Below are 15,755 nucleotides of genomic sequence, written 5' to 3' on the forward strand. Positions count from 1 at the left end.
AGTTCTTTGCTTGGTACTTTGCGAACTTACGACTATTGTTATATTTTGTTTCATAGCCTTGGTTATCTATCCTTATGGCTTTAATACATCCAGGTAGGTCATACTATACCATAACACTTATTTCGGTTTATTACTACCGAGGTCTGCTACCCAACTCCAGGTTACTCTCTCGCTGTTTATCCTATATGTATAAATCTAAGTCCTTTAGTTCTTCCTCATTACTGTTCATCTTAAGAATGACACCCTAATCTCATCTCATACATTGTAACTTTTATCCATCTATTGTTGATTCACCTTAATGTTGATCTATATCTACCACTGATAACTTGAGACCTTTTACGTAATACATTGTCACTAGGGCTCACGACCTATCGGGGAACATCTGAAGTGATTTTCCTGATCCACCTAAGGGTGATACTATACTTCAATAACCGTTATAGCATCCCAACGTGATTCATCATATGAGTTCTAATCCTGTGCAACTCATGAAATCCCTTTTCTCAAAATTGTTACTCAATCAAAGGCATAAACGCCATCCTCTTATCTATCACCATTACATCTTTATTCTACTACCAGGACAGCATTTTACCTCTTCTAATTGCTCCAATTCTTAGACTCCTCTAAGTTCATTTAGACTGTACCGAGCTTTCTATAACTTATGGAAACCATCAGCTTTCTTGTTTTGATGGGTTTAATCTTGAGGACTTACCTATTCTCATCACCTTCTCACTTACCTTTTCTTATACTTAATCCTATCTATCTAAAACCTTGTCGCTATATGATACTTTAGCGCGAGACCTACACATATCGATTCATACTACTCAAAACCTTCCTTTAACTTGCTAATACTATAGATTTCCTTTCGTGCCTTCTCAGTTGTCTTTAAATATAAGAAATGACTTTTCCTGGTCGTTCTGCCACTTGTTACCTGAATACTTGGATCATCTTAGTGCCCACATATATTTGAATTCCATGCAACCCATATGATCTTGAATATCACCTTTTGATTTTTTTTTCTTCTTCCCGTTCATTAGCCACGATATGTGCCACTTTATTATGAAGTGCATACAATGTTGTTGTGAGACTGTTGTTACAAGACCATTTCTTCTTTATGTCACTATGCTTAAGTTGAAGCATTCTTCCTTATTTCCTTAGCTAGGCTTTCTTTGTAGTACTTAAGGGAGACCCTTTGACTCCAGTAAAGCTGCAAACTTATTACATCGTATACCCGAAAGAATCTTTGATGTTCTTACTTGCCTAAAATTATCCTTAGTTACATACCTCCATGCCCTTGTGCTCGTAGGATTGCTTCTGAACTGAAAATTTTGATTGTCTCCCCACTAGCACTTTCTTTCATTTCTGTAACACTTATACGTTACCTTTAACTACCCAACTCCTATCTGAAAATTTCTCAAGGATCATGATGTCATATTTGCGAGACTGAATTCACTATGTTAGGGTTCACTACGTTTATCTTGCATGATCTGCTGATTTGTCTATGACCTCTTGTCTAGCCATAACTAGGCTCTTTCTGAATCAACTATAGACTACTCGTTGGTCCATTCTCATATCTATATTTCGCGTAATCTCTCTTGGGTTATATCCTTCGTCTTAACTTACCTCTCACACTGGACCCTTATTTATCAATAACATCTCGAGGAACCTTTACTTCCTCTCCACAACGTCGTGCTTGCATAATGTTTTGGAATCATAGCATATCTGTAGGATTTGAATAAATGCAATCTCGTTCCTTTCGCCTTTTTATCGCATTCTTCCTTTACTATTCCATAGTTACCTTTTTATCTTTGGTGTCTTTTCACATCTTTACCGACGTCTTACTCGCCTTGCGGTAACCCTTATGTACCAAGGATAACTGATGTTCTTACGCACGAGGATGACACCTAGTGTAACTAGCACACTTAGTCCCTTAAGCTTAACTTTGCTTGCAATGCTCGCTTTAGGGAAGCGTCTTCCTGAATGATCATTAAAGGTTATTCTTTTATTGTCCATTCTATTATTGGCGGAATGCGATCTCTAAAATTCTCATGATGTTGACTATTATCAAATCTTCTGATCCCTAATTCATGTTCAGTGTATCTTGTTCACTAGCCCATATTGATTTTTATTACTCCGGGGGTCTAACTATTCCTTCTGGTAATCACATTAGAGTCACTAATTCATTTCTCAAAATGAGGATATGAGCTTTAGCCTATACTCTTTTATTGTCTCAAGGCCTGTCACCTCTTGTCTTTTCTTTCACTTGACTATAGACTCTGTCATCGTGTCATATTTTGATTTACCGTTATCATTCATTTACCACATCTTACTCATGATGCTTTATTTACTCTCTTCTTATTCTCCGGCTAATATTTTTGTCTATCACTTTATTCTGAGAACTTCAACAAAACGTTCTTTCACTTTTAGCTCCCCTTGCTTCATCTCACTGGCTCTTCGGAACGCCTAACATTCTCCCTTTTTTTTACTAGGGACTGGACTCATACTAAGGTAAATATTTTTGTCCCTTCTAGGATCCCACTACCTATCTTCTGAAATTTTTGAATATTCTAGTATTCATATTTGACTGTACTATTCTAGAGTTCACCATCTGGGTGTCTCACAAGGAGATCTATTACCACATTTGTACTATCCTTCGGAAATGTTAGCTAATGATAAAAATCCATCCACAATTTTGGCTTACTATAACCCCAGCTTGATCTTGATATCCCATCCTTCTCTTAAACTATATCTATCAGCTCCTATAGGGCATAATTGAGATGGGTGTGGTCAATTGTATATATCTCCGTTACTGTTGAAAGTAACTCAGAATGCTTATATTTCTCTGTTTGAATTGTAAATACGGTTAACCTTCATTAACTGGGTACCTCGTAGCCTTCTTCACCTTGTTTTTTTTACTTGCTGAAACTTGTGTCTACCTTCAGATTCTCTTATTCCTTTTTACCATACGAGTGGATAGATATTCTTGCCTCAGGGCTCCTTATCAAGAAGCTTACACATCTTAGTACACACATGATCTGCTGAAGACCTCTCATTTACTCATCATAAGCATGATACAAAATCGAGTTCCTCTGACTCAACTCTTCCGCAGCCATATTCAATCTCTTACCAACTATCTTTCTGGATGTAGGTATTGTTGTATTACGAGTAAAATAAAATTTAGGAGTTTGAATTCTTACAACTGAGCTCTACCACACGATCTAGAGTAAGAAGAAAGAGTGACATTCCTAAATACCATGTAGCTTCCTTCTTATAAGTGTGGTGTACAACACACCCATAAATAAGACTCTACTAGATACGGCTTGTAGACTCCCTAGGATAGAACTACTCTGATACCACTTTTGTCACGACCCAAACCGCAGGGCTGCGACGGGCACCCAATGCCTTACTCAACCGAGTACCAATGTAACATATCTTTCTTATCATACTATCATGGGTAAATGGGCCAGAAGGGGCGTCATGAGATAACCAGAATAAAACAAAAGGGAATACTAGACATATGACGACCCAACATGATATAGAAACTTATACATGTGACATACATGCCTATAAGGTCGACATGACCATTTGTATACTCCAAACATAGGCCGACAAGGCCATACAAGTATCCATATATATATATATGGCATCTGTCTACAAGCCTTTAAGAGTACAAAAATGTCATAAAGGTCAGGACAGGGCCTGGCCATACTAATCAATACATGTCTAAATTATACTGACCAAATAGGCAACTCCGGAGCAAGTGGAGCGCTCTAACACCTTTTGCTGAGCTGAGAGCCTACTAGGAGGACTCTCAACCTGTTTATTAGGACCTGCGGGCATGGAACACAGCGTCCCTAGCAAAAGAGACGTCAGTACAAATAAAGTACCGAGTATGTAAGGCATGACAGTAGTATATAAAAGACATAAAAGAAACATGGAGTAAAGAACTCAACCTGTAATTCTGAATAGCTCTGTGAATCATGAAAAATTTATAATGTCATGCATGTGCGTATAAATGACATACCATGCATAGATATATGCGTACATAACATCATCAAGCCTCTAAGGGCATCCCATCATATCATTTCAGCCACTGTGGGTGAAATCATCAACGTATACCAGCTGATCAGGTGGTGGTACGTATATAACGCCATAACCTTTTCCCATATCCCATATACATATAATATACGCGTATACAACGCCATCTGGTCATGGGTCAATATACATGTATAAATGAATGCAATGTATAATGAAGTAAGTCAGTAAGATTTCTCGGTATGTCATAAGATCAATATGCCTTCGAATAAACTTTAGCAACTTACGTATTTTTCTGAGACTCATGAACAAAAGATATAATAATAGGAAACATGGAGAATCAAGAACATAGGCACCCCTAGTACTTCTATGAATAGAGTCATTTATGAATGTTCCGCATTTGCACGTTTCGTTTTTATCATATGTGTCACGACCCAAAATCTCACCTGTCGTGATGGCGCCTATCTCAATATTAGGCAAGTCGAAAATCTAATTAAACCACCATATCTTTGAAGTTTGAAAGCATAATATTTAAATTCAGCGGAAAATCACTCACAAATACAGATATAAACACTCCCAAAACCCGGTGTCATTGAGTACATGAGCATCTAATATGAATACAAAGTATGACTGATAAAACACTATCTGAAAGTATAGAACAATACAATAGCTGAAGGAAAGAAAGTCAAGGTCAGCGGACTCCAGGCAGGTACCTTGATAGTCTCCAACTGATAGTACTCTGATATCTAACAGTCGCCGTGTCCGTAAGCACCTGGATCTGCACACGAGGTGCAGAGTGTAGTATGAGTACAACCAACTCAATAAGTAACAAGACTAACCTCTGGGCTGAAAGTAGTGATGAGCTCCGCAAGTACAGTCCAGTATAAATAATGGTACAGAAATGTATGCATGCTTTCAAGTTCAACAGTTAAACTCAGTACAAGTGAAATAGATCAATACTGCATGATATGAGGAATATGTCATCTCAGTGGAAAGACCTCATATAATACTGTTCACAAATCATTCGGTCACTCGGTACTATTTATGGAAAATCCAGCCCAGGGATATTCCATCCCGTATATATATACACATCGACTGACAGTCAATCACTCAGTACCGTATAAGGCCAATCCATCCTTGGGGTAATTTATTCCCCAAATGTAAATGATACAGAGAAGATCCATGTCCAGGGAAAATCCATCCATCAATATAAATGCTTCGGGCAAGATCCATGCCGAGGGAAGATCCATCCCTCAATATAAATGCTTTGGGCAAGATCCATGCCCAGTTAAGATCCATCCCTCAATATATATATATATATATATATATGGAAAAATCCATGCCCAGGGAAGATCCATCCCAGATATATGTATATCAACCACACTCACTGGGGGTGTGTACAGACTCCGGAGGGGCTCATTCAGCCCAAGTGCTATATAAAGCCGATATAGCCTACTGCGGCGTGCAGTCTGATCCCATAATAATAATAAAGCCTATAAGGCCTGCTGCAGGCAGGCCACCCCGATCCATATAATAGTAAAGCCTATAAGGCCTGCTGCAGGCGGGCAGTCCTGATCCATATAATAATAATATATATAAAGCCAATATGGCCTGCTGCGACACGCAGCTCGATCCCATAAATATCCTCACAATGGATGAATATGACTGAGTGTAAAATGTACATTTTAAAAACAATTAATTTAACAGCAACACGATCCCACGGGTCCCAAAATATCGGCACGCAGCCTAAACATGATCTTTAATAAGAGCCTCAACTCAATTTCTCTAACACGTGGGAAATGTTCAGATAATAACATGTTTCTTTATTTTTTTTCAACTTCACAGAATTTATTCAAGTCACAATTTCAATGGTGCACGTCCACACGCTCGTCAACTATCATGTGCGTCATCTCCAAACAATTTATATAACACCAATTCGGGGATTCATACCCTCAGAACCAAGTTTAGAAGTGTTACTTACCTCAAAATCGCGTAATTTCTTACTCCGCTATGCCCTTGCCTCGTGAATTGGTCTCCAAACATCCCGAATCTAGCCACAAGCAGTATAGTACAATCAATATAGGCTAAAGGAATCAATTCCACAAGAAAATACAAAATTATAGCCAAAAATCCGAAATCGGCTCAAACCTGACCCCGGGCACATGTCTCGAAATCCGACAAAAGTCATAAAACCTGAAAGCCCATTGACTCACGAGTCTAACCATACCAAATTTACTCAAATCCGATAACTAAATCCCATTCAAAACCTCAAAATTCTAGCCCAAGAACTCTTCCCCATTTCCCCCAATTTCCATCTCAAAACACTAATTAAATGATGAAAACAATGATATATTCGTGTATAATGACCAAATTCGAGTTAGAATCACTTACCCCGATGTTTTTCCTTGAAAATCTCTCCAAAAATCGCCTCTCCCAAAGCTCCAATTTGTCAAAATGGAAAATGGGACGAAGCCCCCGTTTTATAGCTTAAAGTTTCTGTCCAGGCGCTGCCCTCGATTTCCAGCAGAAAAATTTCATCAGTTGTTTAAGTCCAAATTTTGATCCGTTAACCATTCGAAAGTCACCCGAGGCCCTCGGGACCTCAACCAAATACACCAACAAGTCCTAAAACATCATACGAACTTAGTTGAAACCTCAAATCTCATAAAACAATGCTAAAACCACGAGTCATACCCCAATTCAAGCTTAAACATACCCCAATTCAAACACGTAAGCCCAATCCGACACCACGAAACATTATATTTCTTTATGCAAACATTTTACGGGGCCTTACAGAAACTTAAGAATTCTCAACTTCTACATTCAATGCTCAAACCTATCAAATCAATTCTGATTGACGTCAAATTTTGCACACAAGTCATAAATGAAATAACGGAGCAATGAAAATTTTCAGAACTGGATTCCGACCCCGATATCAAAAAGTCAACTCCCTGGTCAAACTTCCCAAAAATTCAACTTCCGCCATTTCAAGCCAAATTCCATTACGGACTTCCAAATAATTTTCCGAACACGCTCCTAAGTCCAAAATCACCATACAGAGCTATTGGAATCATCAAAACTCCATTCCGGGGTCGTTTACACATAAGTCGACATCCGATCACTATTTTAACTTAAGCTTTAAACCTTCGAACTAAGTGTTCCAATTCATTCCAAAACCTCACCGGACCCGAAAATAACAACTGTAAAACATAAATTGAGCAGTAAATGTGGAAACAGGGTTGTAATACTCAAAATGAACGGCCGGGTCGTTACATTCTCCCCCACTTAAACATACGTTCATCCTCGAACATGCCAAGAGTTATTTCCAAGCCATCACATCACTATTCCATCTTACCACACACATACCCGGGGGTGATCTCACGCCACCCTATTCTATATAGGCCTGACAATACCATGTAATTGAAGATCATTACTTCAACCTTAGCCCATAAACCTTGGAATTCAATTTCCAACATTCAGAATTTCTTTTTCAAGACCTGAATCTCACATATATACACTGTATAAGTATGAACAAACTGTATCAAGCCATAGCCATAACTCCAGATATAACTGCATAACCTACTACACAACTCGCATACTCGCAACACCATTCTCGATCACAGTAACTATTCAAAACCAACCCGGTACTGGTATTAAACCCCATATCATATAAAACCTCGTTCTAAACCTTCGTACACTGCTGATAATGAAAGAAACACGTGGAATCTCATAACCCCTTATCAGATCAATAAGTCATTGAGCTTTCTTGCCCCAACCAGAATCATAATCATCTTCTGATAGTACACAATTCTAGGTCCAATGACCATATATTATTAAACACAACTATCCCACTGACATGCCACACCAATACAATCAAGCCACAACTGCACAACCTTGTACCCAAAATGGAAGATATCTCAAAGTAGAGAACCGTATTGCAAGTTCAACAAGCACCACCACAACTGCAATGCTATAAGCTCATTATATATAGTAGAACCAAGACACACGAATTTAATAAGAGTAACCAGCTCTTCTAGAGCTCACATTATCATCACTCGCACGGTAACTCATGTTCTATAGTATCAATATCTGGACCCGCATGGACAACTCACGTGCCAATAATATTAGTATATGGATCCGCAAGGACAACTCACGTGCCAATAATATCAGTATATGGATCCGCACAGACAACTCACGTGCCAATAATATCAGTATATAAATCTGCACGGACAACTCACATGCCAATAATATAATCTGCCTGGCATGGTCATAGGAGAGTCCAAGCATATCATACAGGAGCAATCAAATAAGTACACATGTATATTATAAATGAATTATGATTCTCATGCTCCTGGACTGGTACAAATAACACACCATAGAGTAGGTAGGTGCAAAGTGTGCTATCACTACTCAAATCGGCAAGTTAACGCAGAAATAGTAACTACCCAATTTATTCAGGGAATTAGCCTCTTTGTAACCTCAAGTATAGTCCAGATAGTTCTCGATAAAGGTACGAATACGAGAAACATTATAACTTTACGCTTAACAGTCAACTCTAGGCATATCTTTGCCTAAGCATTCTTCCGAGTATGACTACTTGCCTGGATGCCCGCACATGGCTCAAACCTCCCATATGTACGCACTCATGGCGCACAACTATCATAAATAATTAACACAATTAGTGCCTCCATTGAGTTTAACTAAAATACTCACCTCAACCAGGTCGCAACCCTGAAATAATTTGCTTCTGAGAACTCCCAGTCCCCCAAATTCATAGAACACATGAACCACCATAACTGATCACAGCTCCAGCACTCGAATGACTATCACGTCCTTCATGCACAATCATCCCACTAGGAATACTTCCAAAATTCTTCCGTGCCGCATAGCGATAGTTGGAATATCAGCAGTCTATCACCCAGGTAAGTACCGCAATACTGATGAACATCCGTAAGTCAAAACACAATGCGCCTTCTGAAATACGCACCCTTCTCAGGGATTACCGAGCAGTTATAACATAAATCTAAATATTTGAAACTGACCATTCTGTCCAGAATTCATGACCTTCCCTTCAAGAATAAATTACCACCTTGTACATGTAAATCTTAATCTCGTACACCACACCACATCTATCATGCCATCATGAGACAAGCACGAGAATCTCATTATCAACTCTGAGTCACCAGTAAATTACATACCCGGTCATTTAGAAGCATCCCTCTTGATTTATTCTAGGAGAAAATCACAATACACAGCATGTTCCCCACACCGGTAGAAAATATCCGGCTCAAACCATGGTAGAAACCATCAAGAACACTTTAAAACCCATTTGCACATAACCAAACTATCAAAACTGAATCCCTCTAATTTGACCAAGCCACGCAGGTCACCAAACCCAAGAATATTGCCACCAAAACATCTGTAGAGTCTCACCACATTATAATTACCCAAAAGAACCGAGCATACCATTACCATACTGGTCTAGCCTACTACCAGTTGTCCTATTTACTTCGAGTTTCTTCTGAATTACCCTCAAGTCGACACTTCTCCTTGTCAGAACACTACAATTGTTACACCCCATATTTTCGTACGTGAAAGTATGCCATAAGTAAATTGATGAAAGCTCGGAAATGAGATGTTACATCCCGCTTTTTCGTACGTTAAAGTTTCGTCGTAAGTTAATCGACGTAAGCTCGAGAATGAGATTATTTTGAGATTATAAGTATTATGCTATTTCAAGCAAGAGATAAGTAAATTCATGAAGGTGAGAGGGTAAGTGAATCGAAGAAAATGAGTTTCGTTGAAGTTTGTCATTTTGGGATAAAAATACGGTCCGAGTTATAATACCCGATATTTATGGACTAGTATCATACATGGTACCACATGACCATGATAGTAAGATATATAAAGTGTGTTTAAAGTGAGTAGTATTTTAAATAATTTGAGATAATTCTTAATTATGTGGATAATTGGGTAATTATGAATTTTTAGTGGGAGATTAATTAAGTAGTTAACAAATCAATTGAAAAATTTGGTGGATAATTTGGTAACGTGGAAGCAAGGGGCTATATGGCCATGACTCTTGATTCATTAAGAATAGGTGGCACATTTAAGGGGTCTTTGGGCAAGACTAAGGCACATGAGTGGGGCCCACAACCTACTGTTTAAAGAAAGCTTCTTATCTCATTAGATTTTGATACTAAGTTTGCTAATTAAGGGTTGAAAACTTCATCAAGAAGATTTCATCCAAGAATATAATATATATATATATATATATATATATATATGTGTGTGTGTGTGTGTGTGTGTGTGTGTGTGATAGTAACTTGAGTTAATTCAACAGAGAATTCATACGAGACATCTTAATATTATAGCAATGTGAGAATTTACAATTCTAAGGGAGTACGGTGCAATCTTTCTCAAGAATATCATACGGATTTTTCCCTACTCCGATCTTGCAGTCACGTGTTTTGTCGCGATTGTTGGGTGTTGGAAGGATTGTCAAGAGAACCAGCTCAGGTATGTTAAGGCTATCCCTTCTTTCTTTTTGGCATGATCCGTACGATACAAATGAAACGAGCAAATGCACAACTTTCATAAATGACTCTATTCATAGAAGTATTAGAGATGCCTACATTCTTGATTCCCCACGTGAATTATTATTATATCTTCTATTTATGGGTTTCAGAAAAATACGTAGTTGATAATGTTTATCCGAAGACATATTGGTCTTATAACATTCCGAGAAATCTTATTAACGTATTTCATATGCATTTCATTTATTTATACATGTACATTGACCCATGACTAGATGGGGTTATATACGCGTATATTATATGTATATGGGATATGAAAAAATATTACGGCATTATATACGCACCACCACCTGATCAGCTGGTATACTTTAATGAATTGCCCACAGTGGCCGAGATGATATGATGGGATGCCCTCGGAGGCTTGATGATGTTATATACGCATATACCTATGCATGGTATGACATTTATACACATATGCATGGCATTGTAAATATTAATGATTCACAGATGTCACGACCCAAATCGATGGGCCGCGACGGGCACCCGGTACCTTACTCAACCGAGTACCAACATAACTTGTCATACTATCATATATAACTGAGCTGAAGAGGCTACCGTGAGATAGGTAGAATACAACATGTAATACCAGCTTATACATCAGACATATGGGCCTCTAAGACCAAAATAACCACTCGTATACTGAACATAGGCCGACAAGGCCATACAATCTTTTACGTACATGACACCTGTCTACAAGACTCTAAGAATACATAATTGTCATAAAGGTCGGGACAGAGCCCCTCCATACCAAACAATACACATCTAAATCATACGGAACAAACAAGCAACTCCAGAGCAAATGGAATGCACCAACATTTTTCCGCTGAGCTGATCGCCTACTTGGAGGACTCTTGACCTGTCTATCGAGACATGCGGGCATGAAATGCAGCGTCCCCAGGCAAAAGGGATGTCGGTACAAATAATGTACCTAGTATGTAAGGAATAAAAATCAGTAAACAGTAGACATGAGAGAAACATGGAGTAAAAGACTCGACATGTAAATCTGAATAATTTTGTGAATCACTTCATATTTATAATGTTATGCATATGCGTATAAATGTATACCATGCATAGATATATGCATTCATAAAATCATCAAGCCTCTGAGGGCATCCCATCATATCATCTCGGCCACTGTGGGCAATTCATCAACGTATACTAGCTGATCAGGTGGTGGTGTGTATATAATGTCGTAATCTTTTCCCATATCCCATATACATATAATATACGCGTATATAACGCCATCTGGTCATGGGTCAATGTATATGTATAAATGCATAAAATTCATAAGAAATACGTTAATAAGATTTCTCGAAATGTCATAAAAAGAATATGCCTGTCTGATAAATTTTATCAAATACGTATTTTTCTGCGACCCATGAACAGAAGATATAATAATAATTCACATGGGGAATCAAGAATATAGACACCCCTAATATTTCTATAAATAGTCATTTATGGAAATTGTGCATTTGCTCATTTCGTTCGTGTCGTATAGATCATGCCAAAATCTTGGAGTAGGGAAAAATCCATGTGATATTCTTGAGAAGGGAAAAATCCATGTGATATTCTTGAGAAGGGTTACACCTTACTTTCTTATAATTACAAAATCCCGTTGCTATAACATTACGTAGTCTCGTATGATTTTTTTGTAGCAAAAATCACGTTGCTAACATGAAGTCTTTTATGAATGAGTTTACTAAAATTCCTTTGTGCTTGTAGAGACTTGAAATGAATAGAGAGGTTTATTTAGGTCTTTAGGTATGGGCCCCACTTATGTGGTGACTTAGCCACACTAAACCTTCAAAATATGCCACCTTTCACATGAGTTTAAGAGTCACTAGGTGGACTTAGTTGGCTGCCACGTGAAGGTTTATTAAACCTTATTCAATTAACTTAATTAACTTGGTAATTCCCCATTAATCAATAATTAACCAATTACCCACATAATTAAGAATTATCTCAAATTGTAAGGCTCCGTAGAATTTTGCAAAAGAAAATAATATTTCGTGGCGCCGAATTGGTTTTACGTGTTGAGGATTGGGTTGAACAATGCACGGGAATGAAAAGGAAAATTTTTGGCAGAAAATTATAACTTTGCGGTCCATTATGCAACCGCAGAATCGCTCTGCGGGCTACATAATGGCCGTAAAAGTGAGCAGGAGAAGGGCCAGTCTAGGGGCAAATATGCGGTCGACTGTGCGGCCGCATAACTGTTATGCGGTGCATTATGCGATCACATAACAGTTATGCGGACCGCATAGTGACCGCATACATAGACAAATTTTTTGGTCGTTTGGTCTGTAATTATGCGACCATTTTGCGGTCCGCATATCCGTTATGCGATCGCATATGCACCGCAGAACCGTTCCCAAGCTCCATTTTTGGTTTTTAAAACCTGACCCTATTTTGTTAAATACTCTTTGGGCCATTTTTGAGCTATAATCTGATATTTTAGAGTGAGAGAGAGTGCCCTAGAGTGAGAAGGAGTTCTTCAATAATTATTCTTCAATTCTTACTCATGTTTTGGAAGATTAAGAAGGGAAACTCACTAGTCTTCATCATAGAGGTAAGATTCTACACCCTAACCCTCAATTTCGAATTTTGTGTAGAAATGGATAATTAGCATGATAATTTCTGGGCAGGAGGGTTGTTTATTTTGCATGCATGTGTTATCAAAGGGTGTAGGAAGATTGTTGAGCTAAAAATGGTAAAGATTGGGTTGTGGGATGATGGAATCCTCCATAAAAGGGCCTTGAACCTTAATCCACACTTAGCGTTTTATAAAATGCTCAAATGAGCTAGAACCATGAGCATCTTCCTAATTTTGGTTCAATTTATTATATTTCTAAAATAGATTGAAGTTGCTAAGAATTCTGGAATATTTAGAGTGTAAGGAAGCTGAAGTGAGGTATGTTGGCTAAAATCTTCTTTAAGAATTGGAATTCCCAATATCCTTGTAAGTTCTGAGATGTTGATTATAAATGGGGTATTCCGATAAGTTTTGTGATGAAGATATATGTTCAATTCGTGTTTCAAATGCTCTTATCATATTGTATTATAAATTGAGGATGTGTCCCAAACTATGGATTATGTATCCACATGTTATAATTTCTAGTCGTGATTTATGTGAAAGTTATTATGCCAAGTTGTATACAGATTGTGATTGTGATACACCTCCACCCGCATACATTGGGGTGAGGCGACATGACCGCTTTGTGTGGGGATTATGGTATAGAGATTGTGATTGTGATACACCTCCACCCACATATATATTGGGGTGAGGCGGCTTGACCGCTTTGTGTAGGGATTATGGTATTGTGGGATTGCACCTCCGCCCGCATACATTGGGGTGAGGCGGCATAGCCGCTTTGTGTTGGTGTTGGTATCGTTGATTCACCTCTACCCGCATACATTGGGGTGAGGCAGCTTAGCCACTTTGTGTTGGTGTTGGTATCGTTGATTCACCTCACATTACATATTGGGGTGAGGCAGCATAGGCGCTTTGTGTTGGTGTTGGTATCATTGATTCACCTCCACCCGCATATATTGGGGTGAGGCGGCATAGCCGCTTTGTGTTGGTGTTGGTATCGTTGATTCACCTCCACCCGTATACATTGGGGTGAGGCAACATAGCCGCTTTGTGTTGGTGTTGGTATCGTCGATTCATCTCCACCCGCATACATTGGGGTGAGGCGGCATAACCGCTTTGTGTTGGTGTTGGTATCGTCGATTCATCTCCACCCGTATACATTGGGGTGAGGCGGCATAACCGCTTTGTGTTGGTGTTGGTATCGTTGATTCACCTCCACCCGCATACATTGGGGGTGAGGCGGCATAGCCGCTTTGTGTTGGAATTGGTATCGTTGATGCACTTCCACCTGTATACATCGGGTGAGGCGGCGGGGCCGCTTCGTGTGAAGATGGTTACAGAGGATCTCATCTTAAATCCTATAAATGTTATTGATAGCTTTTAATAAGCTTGCTATGGTTTAAACGGTTATCTATATTATTCTATTGCTGCACTGGTTCATCATATTCATCTTGTATTTTTGAATTCTTAAATTAGTGTTTAGTTTTCATATTAGTACTATTCGACGGTACTAACGTCCCTTTTGCCGGGGGCGCTGCATCTTTAAATGGATGCAGGTGGTTCCACAGCAGGAGATATTGATCAGTGATAGCAGCACACCTTCTTCCCAACTGACTTGGTGAGCCCCACTTCATCCCGGGGTCATGTATCTTTTGTTCTTTGGGTATTCTATTTGAGGTATAGCCGGGGCCTTGTTGCCGGCATTATCATTGTACTCATCTTTATCTATAGAGGCTCCGTAGACATAGTGTGGGTTGTATAATGGTGCATGGGAAGTCAAACTCGTGTGTTGTGCTTGAATTACTATTTCCACTTTAGATTATGAAAAATGTGTTTGGAATTGAGACTTTAAAATAAAGTAATTGATGGTAAGAAATTGGTATTGCAACATGATCACTTTATTGGTTGATTAACGAAAACATATATATTCTCTTTATTCATGAATGAGTTTGGGTAGAAGGAAATCTAATAGGCTTGCTCGGCCGGGTTCACTCGGTTGAGCGCCGGTCGCGCTTCTCTATTTTGGGGTGGGACACAAATTACTTAAAATACTACTTATTTTTAATACACCTTATACATCATACTATCATGTTCATATGGTACCTTGTATGGTACTAGTCCCTAAACACCGGGTATTATGGCTCAGATCGTATTATATCCCAAAATTAACCACCTTCGACGAAACTTATTTTCTTTAATTCGTTTACCCTTTATCTTTCATGGCACTTAATCATCACTTGTTTGAAATAGCATAATGCTTATAATCTCAAGATAATCTCATTCCCAAACTTATGTCGATTAACTTACGACGAAACTTTAACGTACAAAAATGCGGGATGTAACATCACATTTTTTGAGCTTCCATCAATTTATTTATGGCGTACTTTCACGTACAAAAAAATGGGGTGTAACATTATTCCCCCCTTTGGAACATTCATCCTCGAATGTTGACTGATGCACTTATCATTCTCATAACCCATAGCTCTTGCGAATACTGTAGTACTCCTCTTGCCATCTAGGCAACTGTTCTGTGA

This window comes from Nicotiana tomentosiformis, chromosome 6 (genome assembly GCF_000390325.3).
Source record: "Nicotiana tomentosiformis chromosome 6, ASM39032v3, whole genome shotgun sequence".
NCBI classification, from domain to species: Eukaryota; Viridiplantae; Streptophyta; class Magnoliopsida; order Solanales; family Solanaceae; genus Nicotiana; species Nicotiana tomentosiformis.